Genomic DNA, 13979 nt, shown 5'->3' with positions numbered 1-13979 from the left:
GTGGCCCTTCCATGGCTCAAATAGGTGAGTTCTTGTGAAGTGGAAATAATCTCATGAGATGCAGAATCTTCCAGCTTTCAATTTGATTCAAGCCACATCAGTTCAACTCTGTAGAAGCACGACTCCAGAACAATCTGATTTAGCACAACCAGACCAAGTAGTACTAGAGTATGTGTGCCAGTGAATCTGCTGATTCAACCATTCCCTTTGCGTTAGCTGGAACAGGATGGCTCATGTCGTTCCCTGTTCTTCCCTACAAACTCAGGGAAGCTGAGCACTGTCTCAGTCTGTGTGCCCGCTTCTCAAGGTCTTTCACCTGGGTTTGCTTGACAATGTAGACTAGAGGAGGTAGAACCAGACAGAAGAGCCTCAAGACCTGACCTGTAGTCTTTGTTCAAGTTCAGCTACTGATAGTGCTGCCAGTCGATTGCTTCCAGCCTCAGTTGTCAGTATGAAGAAGGTATTCTGCTTTTGCTGGGTGCTGTTTTAGACCTCATGGAATTCACCTTTTGCTGTTTCATCCAACTTTTTGACTGATTATAATCTAGCCTCAATCACTCTTACTTTTACCTGGATCTTCTCAGAGCATTAGTGCTGTTTGTACTATTATAGTTTTTCCTGGTTTGTATTTAAAAAAATTTTTTTTGGCAAAGATTTTTTTTGGCAGATTCTCCATATGCATCTGGGTTGCTGCCCACTGCACCATTTTCAGTAACTGAGAAGGCCCAGTTCTGACACATGTACTCCACAGTCAGATGACAGGTCCTGCCATTCTCCCCATGGTTGGAGTTCTGAGTCCAGCAGCTTAGTTGGGGGCTCCCTCCAAGAAATTTCATCTGAGATGATCCCAGACATGACTCCTGTGTTTTTTCTACACACAGGCCCCTTATATCCCTAAGTTGTTTAATCCCTGTACCCCACATTCTTGGGGATTCTTGTCAAATCCTCGTCACTTGCTTTATTGCTTCACCATGATTTTGTCTTTGCTTTAGGCTTTTATATGTGTGAAGGAGTCATAAGTCAAGAGTAAAAAGTTATTAATATTTTAAACAAATTCTTGAATTTTAATAGATCTAATATATGATTTTGGGCTGATGTTGTAGACATTTTGCCAAAAGATTTGAAAAAAAGATGTATTTACTTATTTGAAAAATGGAGTTAAGGAGAATTGCAACCTTGCAATTTTGGTTCACTCCCCAAATGGCTACAATGGCTGGGATTGGGCCAGCTCGCAACCAGAAGCCAAGAGCTTCATCCAGGTTTCCCATATGGGTGGCAGGAACACAAGGGCTTGGGCTACCTTCTGCTGCAGGAATATTTTTTTTTTTCAGGGAGCAGAATTGGAAATGGAGCAGCTGGGATATGAATTGGCTGGTGTTGCCGCAATGTCAGCCTCATTAAGTTGTCTGATAAATTAATCTAAAGATACACACACACCAATTCCTTCCCAGCTGTGAAAAAGAAGTAATTCTATGTTAGGGAAACTCAATAAGCATTTGCCTCTGGTCAAACTATCTCAGTTCAAATTATCTCAGGGGCTGGTAGGTGTAGCATCCCATGTACATGCAGGTTCATGTCTGTTCCACTTACCATCCAGCTACCTGCTTGTGGCTTAGGAAAGCAGCAGAGGATGGAAGATCGTTCAAAGCCTTGGGACTTGCACCTTATGGGCAACCTGGAAGAAGTTCCTGGCTCCTGGCTTTGGATTGGCTCAGCTTTGGCCATTGCAGCTATTTGGGAAGTGAACTAGTAGATGGAGGATCATTCTCAGCCTCTGCTTCTCTCTGTAAATCTGACTTTACAATTAAAAAAAGCTTGAAAATATGTGAAGATCCAAGTACCATAAGCAGGGGGCTGGATCGAAAGTGGAGCAGCCAGGACAGGTACTGATGCCCAGCACTGTAGGCAGATGCTTGGCCAATTCAACCATCTTGCTGGCCCCAGAACATGGGAAATCCTTAGGCCTACTGAAAAAACAGTCTGTTATTGATTTTTAGACATGTCTTTAGATAAATAGCTCCTCAAATTTAGAAGACTATCAACTTTGTGTTACAGTTACCAAACCTCATTATTTTGGGGAATGTCATAAATCCTACAACATGAGTGACGCTGAGATTTGTGACCGCCTATAAGTTTTATCTATTGAACAGTGAAGTTTTAGGAACCTGTTCATATATTACTGAATATAGTTCTTGAAAGAGGTACATTCTTTTTCTTTTCTTTTCTTTTTGTAAAAGTTTTATTTATGATAATGTTTATATAGTTGATTAAGGTGGCAGGGCTCGAGGATTAAGGGAAAGTGGGTAAGGTCATTATTTTCACATTTTCTTTTTATTTTTCCTGTATATTGGAGAAGGGGAGAGATAGAGGAAAAACCACACCCAGACTCCCAACCACCTCAGTACCCAGGGATGGGGAACAGCCACCTGATGTCATCCCAGGGTCCCCGATGTGGAATATGTTCTGAGGGTTCCGTTCAGGTGGTTTCAGTACTGCTGAAATGCTGTTGATCTCACAGATTCAATGATGAGGAAATCCTTCCAAGGTCCATTGGCTGGCATAATCCACCTTAGAGTCTCCATTCACCCGAAAATTTACTGTCAAGCTTTGCTGGGTTAGCTAACCAATTTGTTCTCTGTTGTAGTACCAGATGTCCTCCACAGGCTCCAATGGACTGCCCAATTCTCCATGTGCATCTGGGTATGCTCTCCACTGCACCATTTTCAGTAACTGAGAAGGCCCAGTTCTGACACATGTACTCCACAGTCAGATGACAGGTCCTGCCATTCTCCCCATGGTTGGAGTTCTGAGTCCATGCTCACCAGTGGCAGCTGCAGCCATCACAGAAATGCCCACAGTTTCCCTACGGGCCCACTCCCAGTCATGGATCTTGCACTCTCCAGGTGGTTCTACATTCTAGCTTGACACGACTTGTCCCTAGTCCCAGCACTTGCCAGCTGATCCTGTGGCAAAGCCCAACCAGCCTGTGCTTACTCTGGGTCATGCCTGTACCAGTGGATACAGTCAGCCCAGCTTGGCCGTCTGCCTAACCCAGTTCATATGCAAGCCAACAGGAGTTGTATCCCTTTCTGTCCTGGTCTGACCCAAGTCCCAGCTCTCATGCTCACCAGCAGGAGTAATGGCCCAGTAGGGGAGTCCCCATAGCTCTCCTACTGGGTTCATGCCACCCTCACTCCGGGTTTTGTGTATGCTGGTGGGTTCTGTGGCCCAGTCTGGCATAGCCCCTTTCACCTCAGCATATGCCAGTAGGTGCCATAATCTGGCCTGGCTTGGTCTGCCTCCAGTTCCAGCTTGCACTGGTAGGTGCTGCCACCTAACCTGCTCCAGCCAGACCCCAGTCCTGACCCTAAATGTGAACTGGCTGGTGTTGTGGCCTGACCCTACCTGTCCTGCACCACACTGTGGTTCTTGGATCTGCCAGTGGGTGTTATGAACTCACTCAGCCTGGTCTGGCTCCATACCTGACCCACACATATGGCAGCGGGTACTGTAACCTGGCCTGGTTTGGGCTGCTCCCAGCCTTGTTTCTTGAGCTCACTTTCATGGATTATGTCCTGGCAAAGGAGTTCCCCAAGCTCCTCTACCAGGTCTTCTCCCTGTGGCAGATCTCACAGACACTGGTGGATCCTTGGCCCTCCCTGACTTAGTTTATGTTCTGTGCTGGCAGGAACAGTGGCCTTGCCCAACTGGCCCACACCCATTGCAGTTCTTACTGTTGGGTGCTACAGCCCAACCACACCTGGTTCATGCCTTGATACCACTCTTGTGTGATTCAGTGAGAGCCAAGACCTAGCCCAGTCCATTCTACACTCACCCTGGCTTTCACGAGCACCAGTTAGTACTGCAGTCTAGCCCAATCTGGTGCACCCCAGACCCAGTCCACACCTGTGCCGAGGGGCACTGCAGTCATATCCAGCCCAGAGTGCTGTTGCTATTCTGGCCCTCAAGCTCACCAGTGGGAACTACAACCCAGCCTGGTGTCCCTTTAGTTCCCCAACCAGGCTTGTTCCCAGCCACAGATCTTGTGTGAGCCACGACTAGCTTGGCATAGCTCATCCCCCATCTTAGCCTTGCCATTGGATGCTTCAGCCTGGCCTGACCTGACCTGTCCCCAGTCCCAACTCTCACTGGTGGGTGCTTCAGCCTGACCCTACTCAGTCTGCTCCCATCCCTGCCTCTTGCAAACTGGTTGGTGTGTTAGCCTAGCCCATCATGACCTACACTTAAGCCTGGCTCCTGCACTTGCTAATGAGCTAAGGCTGGCCTGGCTCTGCCTAGTCTGCTCCCACTCCAAAACTAACCCACACACTTGCCAACGGGTGGAGCTACCTTACCAAGGCTCACTAACACCCAGGCCTGAGTCACATGCTCACTAGCAGGAGCTATGGCCCGCACCAGGGGAGTTTCCCAAGTTCCCCCACCAGGCCCATTCCCAGACTCAAATTTCACATGGTGCGGGTTGTGCCAGTGGATACTAGGTCCTTACCCAGCAGTCTGACCCCTCCAGCCTGGCCTTTGTACGAGCTGGTGGATGTTGCAGCCCGACCTTCCCCATACCCCATTCTTTTTTTTTTTTTTTTTTGGTTAAGATTAATTTTAGTTTTATTAGAAAGTCAGATACACAGAGAAGAAGAGAGACAGAGAGGAAGATCTTCCATCCATTCATTCACTCTCCAAGCAGCTACAACGGACAGAGCTGAGCCAATCTGAAACCAGGAGCCCAAAGCTTCTTCTGGGTCTGCCATGTGGGTGCAGGGTCCCAAGGCTTTGGGCATCCTTGACTGCTTCACCAGGCCACAATCAGGGAGCTGGATGGGAAGCAGGGCCGTCAGGATTAGAACCGGTGCTCCCATGGGATCCTGGCATGTGCAAGGCGAGGACTTTAGCCACTAGTTTACCATGGTGGGCCCACACGCCCTATTCTTGGGTGCACCTGTGGGTGCTGCATCCCGAATCAGCCTAGCCTGTACCCAACCTCAGTACCCATGAGTGTTGGAGGATTCCGTGATCATGCCTAGCTCAGTTTATCACCATCCCCAGCTCTTCAGTAAACCAACAGAAATTGCAGTTCCACAGGGATGAGCCCACATACCCCTGCACTTAATCTGCCCCCAGCCTAACATTACCTGTTCTCTGATCTGACTCTCACTGGTGGGTACTGTGATCTAGCCCTGATAGGTGGGCTCCCAGCCCTGGCTTTAATGTGCCAGTGAGTGATATTCAACAGTGGTCAATGTTAAGTAGCCCAGCTCTGGTTTCTGTCTGACCCTTATAGTTCCTCCTATTCCTTCCTTCAAACCGTTTGGTCAGTCCCCGCACTTACCTGCAAGTACAGTGGCCTTGTCGATGCAAGTCCATCAGAAGTCATTCCTCACCTGGACGTGAGCCCTCACATCCCTGTACGGCCTCTTCCCCATGCCACCCCCCAGGCCCCAGGCAAGCCCAGTCTCCCAACCCCACAGAGCATGCTGCCGCGGTGCCCAAGAGCTTTAGCTGGCTCCATTGGCACCTGGGCTACAGGGGTCCGAATGGTCCATGGCCGGGGTGGCCTGGGCTTTGCCAGGCTCTCCTGCCATCAGGGCTCAGCTGCCCAACATTCTTTTTCTTATATAATTAATACCTAACTATGCTTCTGATTAATAACATTATTAGAAACTAAACAGGTTGAGTAGATCCAGCAGCAGGGATGAGAACAAACAGAAGCTCTGTGTGTGTGTGTGTGTGTGTGTGCGTGTGTGCCGGCTCAGGGACCATGAGCATCGTGTTCTGTCATTTTCCACCTATGTATCCATAGGTAACTGTGTTACATGAACATTGGCTATTTTTTTTTTAAAGAATGCTCTTGAATTGTTTATATTGGTAACCAGGTTTATTTTGTATTTTTTTTAAAAAGATTTATTTATCTTTATTGGAAAGTCAGATACACAGAGAGGAGGAGAGACAGAGAGGAAGACCCTCCATCTGCTGATTCACTCCCCAAGTGGCTGCAACGGCTGATCGAAAGCCAGGTGCCAGGAAATTCTTCCAGGTCTCCCACACAGGTGCAGCGTCCCAAGGCTTTGGGCCGTCTTCGACATTCTTTCCCAGGCCATATGCAGGGAGCTGGATGGGAAGTGGAGCCGCTGGGATTAGAACCAGCACTCATGTGGGGTCCCGGCACATGGAAGGTTAGGACTTTTGCTGCTAGGCTACTGTGCCATGCCCCATGAACATTGGTTTTTAAAGTTAGTTGTGGAGCTCCTGTTTGTGCCCGTAAGCACTGACAATGTTAAAAGGATGAGTGGTGTGGGGAATGACTGAAGACAGAGCATGAGCCTCAGAATATTCTAGTCATTTTTGCCAGTGTGGCTCTCTTTGCTGTTGTTGCAATCTGAGAGTACCTTTCCACCTCCAGGTGGGCTGCTCAGGCTAACAGTCAGTGGAGACTTTTCCATGCTGTGTTGTCAAGCAGTGGAACTCTGGTCAGTGAGCAGCAGGCCAGCCAATGAACATCTCAACAATCCTCAGAAGTCTCCAGTCAGGCACGCTGCAGAGAAAGGCTGCTGTCCATCACTCTATTTCTGTCTTTTCTTCTCTGTCCTCCTTCTTCTGTCTCTATTATCTTTTTTCTTCATGTTCTCTTTACTATTTCACCTCTTTTAACTGACATTTACTTTCATTATCCATGTGATGAAGTCAAATTATGCCTAGTTTTGTAAATGAATTGTGGCATACATGTACACCAATAGAATGTTTCCTTAAAAATGTAAGAGAGGGCCTGGTGCTTTGGCTCAGTTGGCTACTCTTCCACCTTCAAGCTCTGAGATCCCATATGTGTACCAGTTTGTGTCCTGGCTGTTCCGCTTCCCATCCAGCTCCCTGTTTTTGGCCTGGGAAAGCAGTGGAGGATGGCCCCAAATCTTGGGATCCTGCACCTGCACGGGAGACCTGGAAGAAGCTCCTGGCTCCTGACTTCAGATCAGCTCAACTCTGGCCATGGTGGGCACTTTGGGAGTGAATCAGTTTCTGTCTCTCCTTCTCTTTGTAAATCTGCCCTTCAAATATAAACAAATATTAAAAAGGGAGTAAGATAATTTTAAAAATTTAAAAGAACATAGAGGACTGCAGCCTATTACTTGCTTGCATCAGTGTTCCTCAGTGCAAAATTTTGTCATGTTTAGATAATTACCTTTGGTGGATGACAAGTGAAAATATAAATTGGGAGCTGATTTGTGGGTCTTGAGTCTGTAGTGTAGTGAATATGAACAGGTTGGAGGTCCTTCTGTTTTTGTTGGATCCAGGGAACAGATTGGGCTTCCTCTTTGGTGACATTTTTTTAAAAAGATTTATTTATTTTTATTGGAAAGTCATATATGTAGAGAGGAGGAGAGACAGAGAGGAAGATCATCTGTCTGATGATTCACTCCCCAAGTGACCGCAACGGCCAGAGCTGAACCAATCCAAAGCCAGGAGCCAGGGGCTTTTCTAGGTTTCCCACATGGGTGCAGGGTCACAAGACTTTGGGTCATCCTCAATTGCTTTCCCAGGCTAGGAGCAGGGAGCTGGATGGGAAGTGGAGCTGCCGGGATTACAAACATCACCCATGTGGGATCCTGGTGCATTCAAGGTGAGGACTTCAACCACTAGGCCACAGAGCTTGGCCCCCTTTTTGGTGAGACTCTCAAAGGGCTAGGGCCCAGGAGAACAGGGATTGCCATGTCCTCCCTTTCCTTGCATCCCTTCCCTCATCCATCTTCTAGACTCTGGAACACGGACCAGGTGCTCACAAATGTTTATAGGCTGAAGGAACCCAGGAGGACATGGCGGTCCAGAGTCATAAGAAGCTAGGGTGAGTGTGTTTTGATTTCCCAGGTTGTTTATTAGTTTTCTTGCTCAGCTTTAACTGTGATTTTAATTTTTTCCCTGTATTTTGTACAGTGAATGCCGTCCCACCACCATCCCCACACACACAAGTTTTAGTCAATTGAAACCTTCAGTGCATTCCAAATCCCTTACATGCCCACAAAGCTTGAGATGAATTTGTGATCACTTGGATTCTGGAGTCTCCTTCCCCATAGAAATACAGCTGTCCTATCAACTGGGAAGAAAGCTGTGTGGTTGAATCACTTGAAATACTGCTCTTTTGAAAAAATGCATCTTCCACCTTAACTCTATAACATTTTGTGAGTTCCATTGTGTCTAGAGAGCAGGATGGGGGTAGAGGGTAGATCCTTCTGTCTGTGGATAAAATACAGTAACCAACAAATAGTGCCTCAGTTTCTTCATATTTCAGTTGGAGAGATTTTTTTCTTATCCATACATGTGAAATCAGGTAATTATGAATAGAATAGTCTGTATTATATCATTGCATGCTGGAAGAAGCAATTTTTTAAAAAACCAAAGAAGGGTTCTTTGTGCAATTACTATAGGGGAAATATCTCCTGGGTCCAGGCCCAGGCTCAAGAACCTGTTGATGATTAAGAATTTGAAAAGATCACAGAATCAGCACATACTGTGAGCCATGCTCTGTACTACTTGAATTATGCACAGTAGTTCATGTATTGCTCACAGTAATGGTGAGATAGAGGTATTATTGTTAATGCTTTGTTGTAGACAGATCTGAAGATAAAAAGGAGGTAAGTTTCTGGGCCCAGCACAGTAGCCTAGTGGCTAAAATCCTCTCCTTGGACACACTGGGATCCTATATGGTCATTAGTTTTAATCCCAGTGGCCTCACTTCCCATCCAGCTTCTTGATTGTGGCCTAGGAAAGCAGTTGAGGACAGCCCAAAGCCTTGGGACCCTGTACCCATGTGGGAGACCTGGAAGAGGCTCCAGGCTTCTGGCTTTGGATTGGCTCAGCTCCAGCTATTGTGGACGCAAGGGGAATGAATCAACGGATGGAAGATCTTCCTCTCTGTCTCTTCTCTCCTCTATATATCTGATTTTCCAAACAAAATAAATAAATCTTTAAAAAAGAATGTAAGTTTCTAAGTGGTGGATTTCCATGTGGGAGCCTGCTAACCCATATTTCTTAGAGGGCTGTGAGGTCACCTTCGGTGTCAGATAGCTAATGTGTGAGTAGACAGGTGAGGCCATGTATTTTCCCTTCCCTCCAACTTGCATTAGGGGTCTCTTTGTGTGTTTCCTAGCTTACAAATAGACATCCATCCATTGTTCTTTGTTACAATTTCTAGTTACTTATTCTCACCCCAGAGCAGTCTTGTCAGCCATGTTGTCTGCAGGACAAAACATAGAGCCAGGCATGTGGTGATGCTAACAATTGTCCAAGAATGAATGGAGTCAGGTATCTGTATGTTCAACATAGAAGCACATTTTCTATAGTATTTAGGTATGTTTTATAAAAGACCTACAGATAATCCTATGGCTTGGGTGAAGATGAGGGTAAATAGCTATGGGGCTGATAATACGTATGGATGAAAAGGAGCTATGGTAGAAGAAAATGCTTCTATCAGGGGGCTCTGGGAGGCTTACTAAAATATTTTCTGAAATATTAATATATCGCTCATTTCAACCCTTCCCAGCCTCCCATCCCTGAGATGACCTAACTGTTCCACATAAAGCCTTTCTTTCTGTTCTCAAGTATTTTCCTGACTTTTCTGGGCTTTTGGAAACACCTTCTTGCTCACAACTTCCTGCCACATGCAGTCTGTGTGGTCTTGTTGCCATGTCAGTTTTCTTCAAGGTCACTGACTATTCCAGGCTGGTGTTTTCCAGAGGGAGAATCTGAGGACTGGAGATGGGGCAGTGGGCTTAGGTGGAGTGATACCAAAGGCAGTGGGGCTGCTATTCCATCCCAGTACTGGGCACAGCCTTGACCAGGTGTGGTGGGTCTTCAGGTGCATGAGGCCATGGAAACTTCTAAAAGGGCGTGGAGTGCTCCACCCAGCCTTCTGGAGGAGGATGGGAGCGAAAGCAGCAGATGGGCCCAAGATTCTGTTTTCAGTTCCCCAAAGGGCTTTCCCCTTGACCAAAGCAGTGTGACCGTTGCTATGACAGTTGCTATCTTGGTCCCTGGGACTCTCCCCACTAAGGTAGCAGAATTTTTTTTAATCTCCTTGGGCCAGTCACCATGAAACTCAGTAGTAACTACTCTAGGGTGGGGTGTTGGAGGCTTGTTTGGGGTCTGAAACTGTGATGTGATGGTTGAAGATGTTGGGGTATCAAGCGGGACCTTTTGTTAAAAGTGTTGCTTTTCTAAATGATCCCAGCATTCCTTTTGATTGCCATGGGCTTGTTTGATTCTCCATTTTTTACAGAAGTTGAATGATTCCTCCTTGGAGATGCCCATAATTAGCTCCTTACTGCAACTGGTAGAAACCCAACAGGTTGAAAGAATACTGGATTTAGCCTCAGACATGTCACTAAGGGACCAGATCAGATCATGTAGTCTCTGATTTTGAGTCATTTTTTTTCTGCTAACTAAAATGCTTTATTTCTAAACTTTCTCAGCTGTTTGATTCATTGATGCAGTGGTCCTAAAACTGACACCCATGAAGAGTAATTGTTGAGAAACTAACATGTTATTGTTTTAAAAAAAATTACTTGTTAGTTATTTGCAAGGGGAAGAAAGAAAGAGGGAGGGAGGGAGAGAGAGAGAGAAACAGACCTTCTATCCACTGTTTCACTCCTCAGTTGTCCACAATAGCCAGGCCTGGGCCAGAGTGAAGCTAGAAGGTCAGAACTTAATCCAGATTGCCTACATGGGCTCAGGAGCTAAAGTATCTGAGTCATCACCTGCTGCTTTCCAAGGTGTACATTAACAGGAATCCAATTGGACATGGAGTAACCGGGATTCAAACCTGAATATTTTGTATTTCTCAAAGTTGTGCACATGGTAGTTTCTGTGTTTTTATAACATTCATATATGATAACCATAATTAAACCTTAGTAAACTCTTCTGAAACTAATGAGAAAGTGGTATTGAATAAGAATAAAGAGTTTCTTCTATAAGAGTCTGTAAGAATCTTTCTCAAGAAATATACATTCTTTAAAAAAAGATTTATTTTTATTTGAAAGAGTTACAGAGAGGGAAAACAGACCACACACTCACACACACACACACACACACACACACACACACAGAAGTGGTTGGGAAGCTGAGCCGAGGGAAGAGGACCTGGTGGGTGATTGGGAGAGTCTCGCTCATGAGCCACTTTGTCTCCCGGTCCTCTCTTCTCTCAGCTTCATCCTGCCCACAGCCTTCATGTGCCTACCTCAGTGTACAAGGTCTTCCTGAATTTCAGCAACACATATTTTTGAACTATTTATTTATTTATTTATTTATTTATTTATTTATTTTGGGGATGGCATATTCCTAATTTGCGATATAGTTAAAGACTTTGTGCTGTGAGCATTTGCTGGGAGCCATGAGCCATTCTGAGCACATCTGTGGATCTCTGTGCAGCTGACCTGAACACTCCTTTCTCTTCTGTGACTGTGGATTCATTGTTCTCCCAGCTCCACCTCCATTTGTGACTCTCCCACTCCCTGCCTGTCACTCCAGCAGTTTTCTTGTGTCTCCCACTCTGCCGGATCATTTCATCAGCATTCAGAAAGGTTGCCCTTTCTCCCAAATTTATGTATACTCCCTGTAGACTCTGCTTCTCTTTCTGGTCTCCTTTCTTTCCTCTGTTCTACTCCTTTTTTGAAAGAATTGTCGAGGAACAGTCTCCAAGTTTTTGCCTCCACTCTTTTTTTTTATTTATTTTTTGTTTTTAAAAATTTTTTAAAATTTATTGTTATTTTTAATTCATTAATTACATTGTATTATGTAACACAGTTTCATAGGTACTTGGATTCTCCCCACCCCTCCCCAAACCCTCCCCCCATGGTGGATTCCTCCACCTTGTTGCATAACCACAGTTCAAGTTCAGTTGAGATTCCCCCATTGCAAGCATATACCAAACATAGGTTTGTTATATGTTGTGTATAAACTAAAATTGAAATGTCAATGAGGTGGTCACAGAAGGTGGTTAAGAACTCGCATTTACTTTTACCATATTGGTTTCTCATTACTATGTCAATTAATTCCATAATGATGTAAATTTTTGCTGATGGTTTGTTGGAGCTTATAATTGATCGGGATGATACTCTGCTGGCTCTGTCTTCAGACCAGAGAGGGTATACCTAAGAAGCCGTTGAACTTGACTGGACAATAACATGTTGGACTCTATGTTTGGTATTTGCCTCCACTCTTGTTTGAACCTACCTGATTAGACTTTTGCTCTTGTAGTTTGCTAGTGACTACCTGCATTGGTAAATGCAGTGGCCTATTTTCATTCTCTATTTTAGTTGACCAGTCTTTTTTTTTTTTAATTTTTTTTTTAATTGGAAACTCAGATATACAGAGAGGAGGAGAGACAGAGAGGAAGAGTCTCTGTCCTATGATTCACTCCCCAAGTGGCTGCCACAGCCATAGCTATGCCAATCCAAAGCCAGGAGCCCGAAGCTTCTTCTTGGTTTCCCACATGGGTGCAGGGTCCCAAGGCTTTGGGCTATCCTCGACTGCTTTCCCAGGCCACAAGCAGGGAGCTGAATGGGAAATGGGGCCACTGGGACAGAAACCAGTTCCTATATGGGATCCTGGCATGTGCAAGGCAAGGACTTTAGCCACTAGGCTACCGCGCTGGGCCCTTCGTTGACCAGTCTTAGCAATCAACCCCGTTGGTCACTCTTCTCTCTGTAATATTTCTTCTCTTGTTGTACAAGACTAAATCATTCTTCTCACTTTCCTGCACTTGATCTTAGCCAAAAGACCAAGAGGTGATCTTCTCACTTTCCTTCTTCTCTATTGGTGAATCCCCTTCAATCTTTGCTTTGTCCTCGTTTTGCCTAGTTCCTAATAACAGAGTAGCGTCCAGTTCAGTTCTTGGAGTTCTCTGTCCTTACATGCTAAGTACTCTCTCCTAGTCTCAGGGATTTACTCATATCTGTGTGATGATGGACACCACATTCAGGTCTCTGGCACTGAACTGTGCACCTGACACGTCTCTTGGCTTGTCTGACAGGCATTTCAGACTTAACATGTGTAAAATCAAGCTTCTGAGCCTCCAGTAATCAGACAGTGTCTCCTGGCATAAGAATAGACAAGTATGTCAATGGGATGAAATAAAGAGCTTATTTAGAAAGTCAACTTATATTGCCATTCTCATGTGCATTTATTGCTTATTTTGGATATACTCCAATCATGGGATTGTTGGGTCATATGGTAGATGACTTTTAAGTTGCCTGAGCACTTCCCATACTGGCACCCATAGTGGCTGCACCATTCTACAATCCACCAGCAGTGGACTAGGATACCTTTTCCCGCACATCCTTGCCAGCAGCTGTTGATTGTTGTTTTCATTGGGTTAAGTGGAACCTTAGTGTGTTTTTTGAAAAAGTAAAAAAAAAAAAAAATAGGGCCAGCATTGTGGCACAGCATGTTAAGCCATTGCCTGCAACATTGGCATTCCCTGTGGACACCCATTTGAATCCAGGCTGTTCCATGAGTTCTAGCTCTTCCAATCCAGCTCTCTGGTAACACTCCTGGGGAAGCAGAAGATTTCCTAAGTGCTTGAGCTCTTTTCATTCACATGGGAGACAAGGAAGAAGATCCTGGTCCTGGCTTTAGCTTGGCCTAACCCCAGCCATTGCGACTATCTGGGAAGCAAACCAGTGGATGGGAACACTCCTTTCTCTCTCTCTACCCCCTTCTTGCTCACATTGCTTTGTAATTCGGTTTTACAAATAAGTAAATAAAGCCTTATAAAAAGGTAAAAAATAATCTGTGGAATTAGTCTCAAAACAATTTAACTCACTATATCCAAAGTATATTACCATCCCAATATGCAATTAAAATAGAAAATATAATATAAACATATTCGTGGTACTACATCTCCTAATGTTGGACTTTTAGACTTCCAGCACATCTCAGGATGGAGTAGTCTCATTCTCAAAGCTCCTTAGCTCCATGTT

The 13979-nt window shown here is 45.2% G+C and overlaps 1 gene segment (V, D, J or C); it reads left to right on the top strand.

The window, feature by feature from the left end:
* LOC131481056 (immunoglobulin kappa variable 1D-13-like) overlaps positions 1-13979 on the top strand; it is a 119957-nt gene that overhangs the window by 63504 nt on the left and 42474 nt on the right.

The sequence above is a fragment of the Ochotona princeps genome, chromosome 8 (genome assembly GCF_030435755.1).
Source record: "Ochotona princeps isolate mOchPri1 chromosome 8, mOchPri1.hap1, whole genome shotgun sequence".
NCBI lineage: Eukaryota > Metazoa > Chordata > Mammalia > Lagomorpha > Ochotonidae > Ochotona > Ochotona princeps.
Note: the sequence above shows the minus strand (reverse complement) of the source record. Positions and strands in the feature narration are given on the sequence as shown.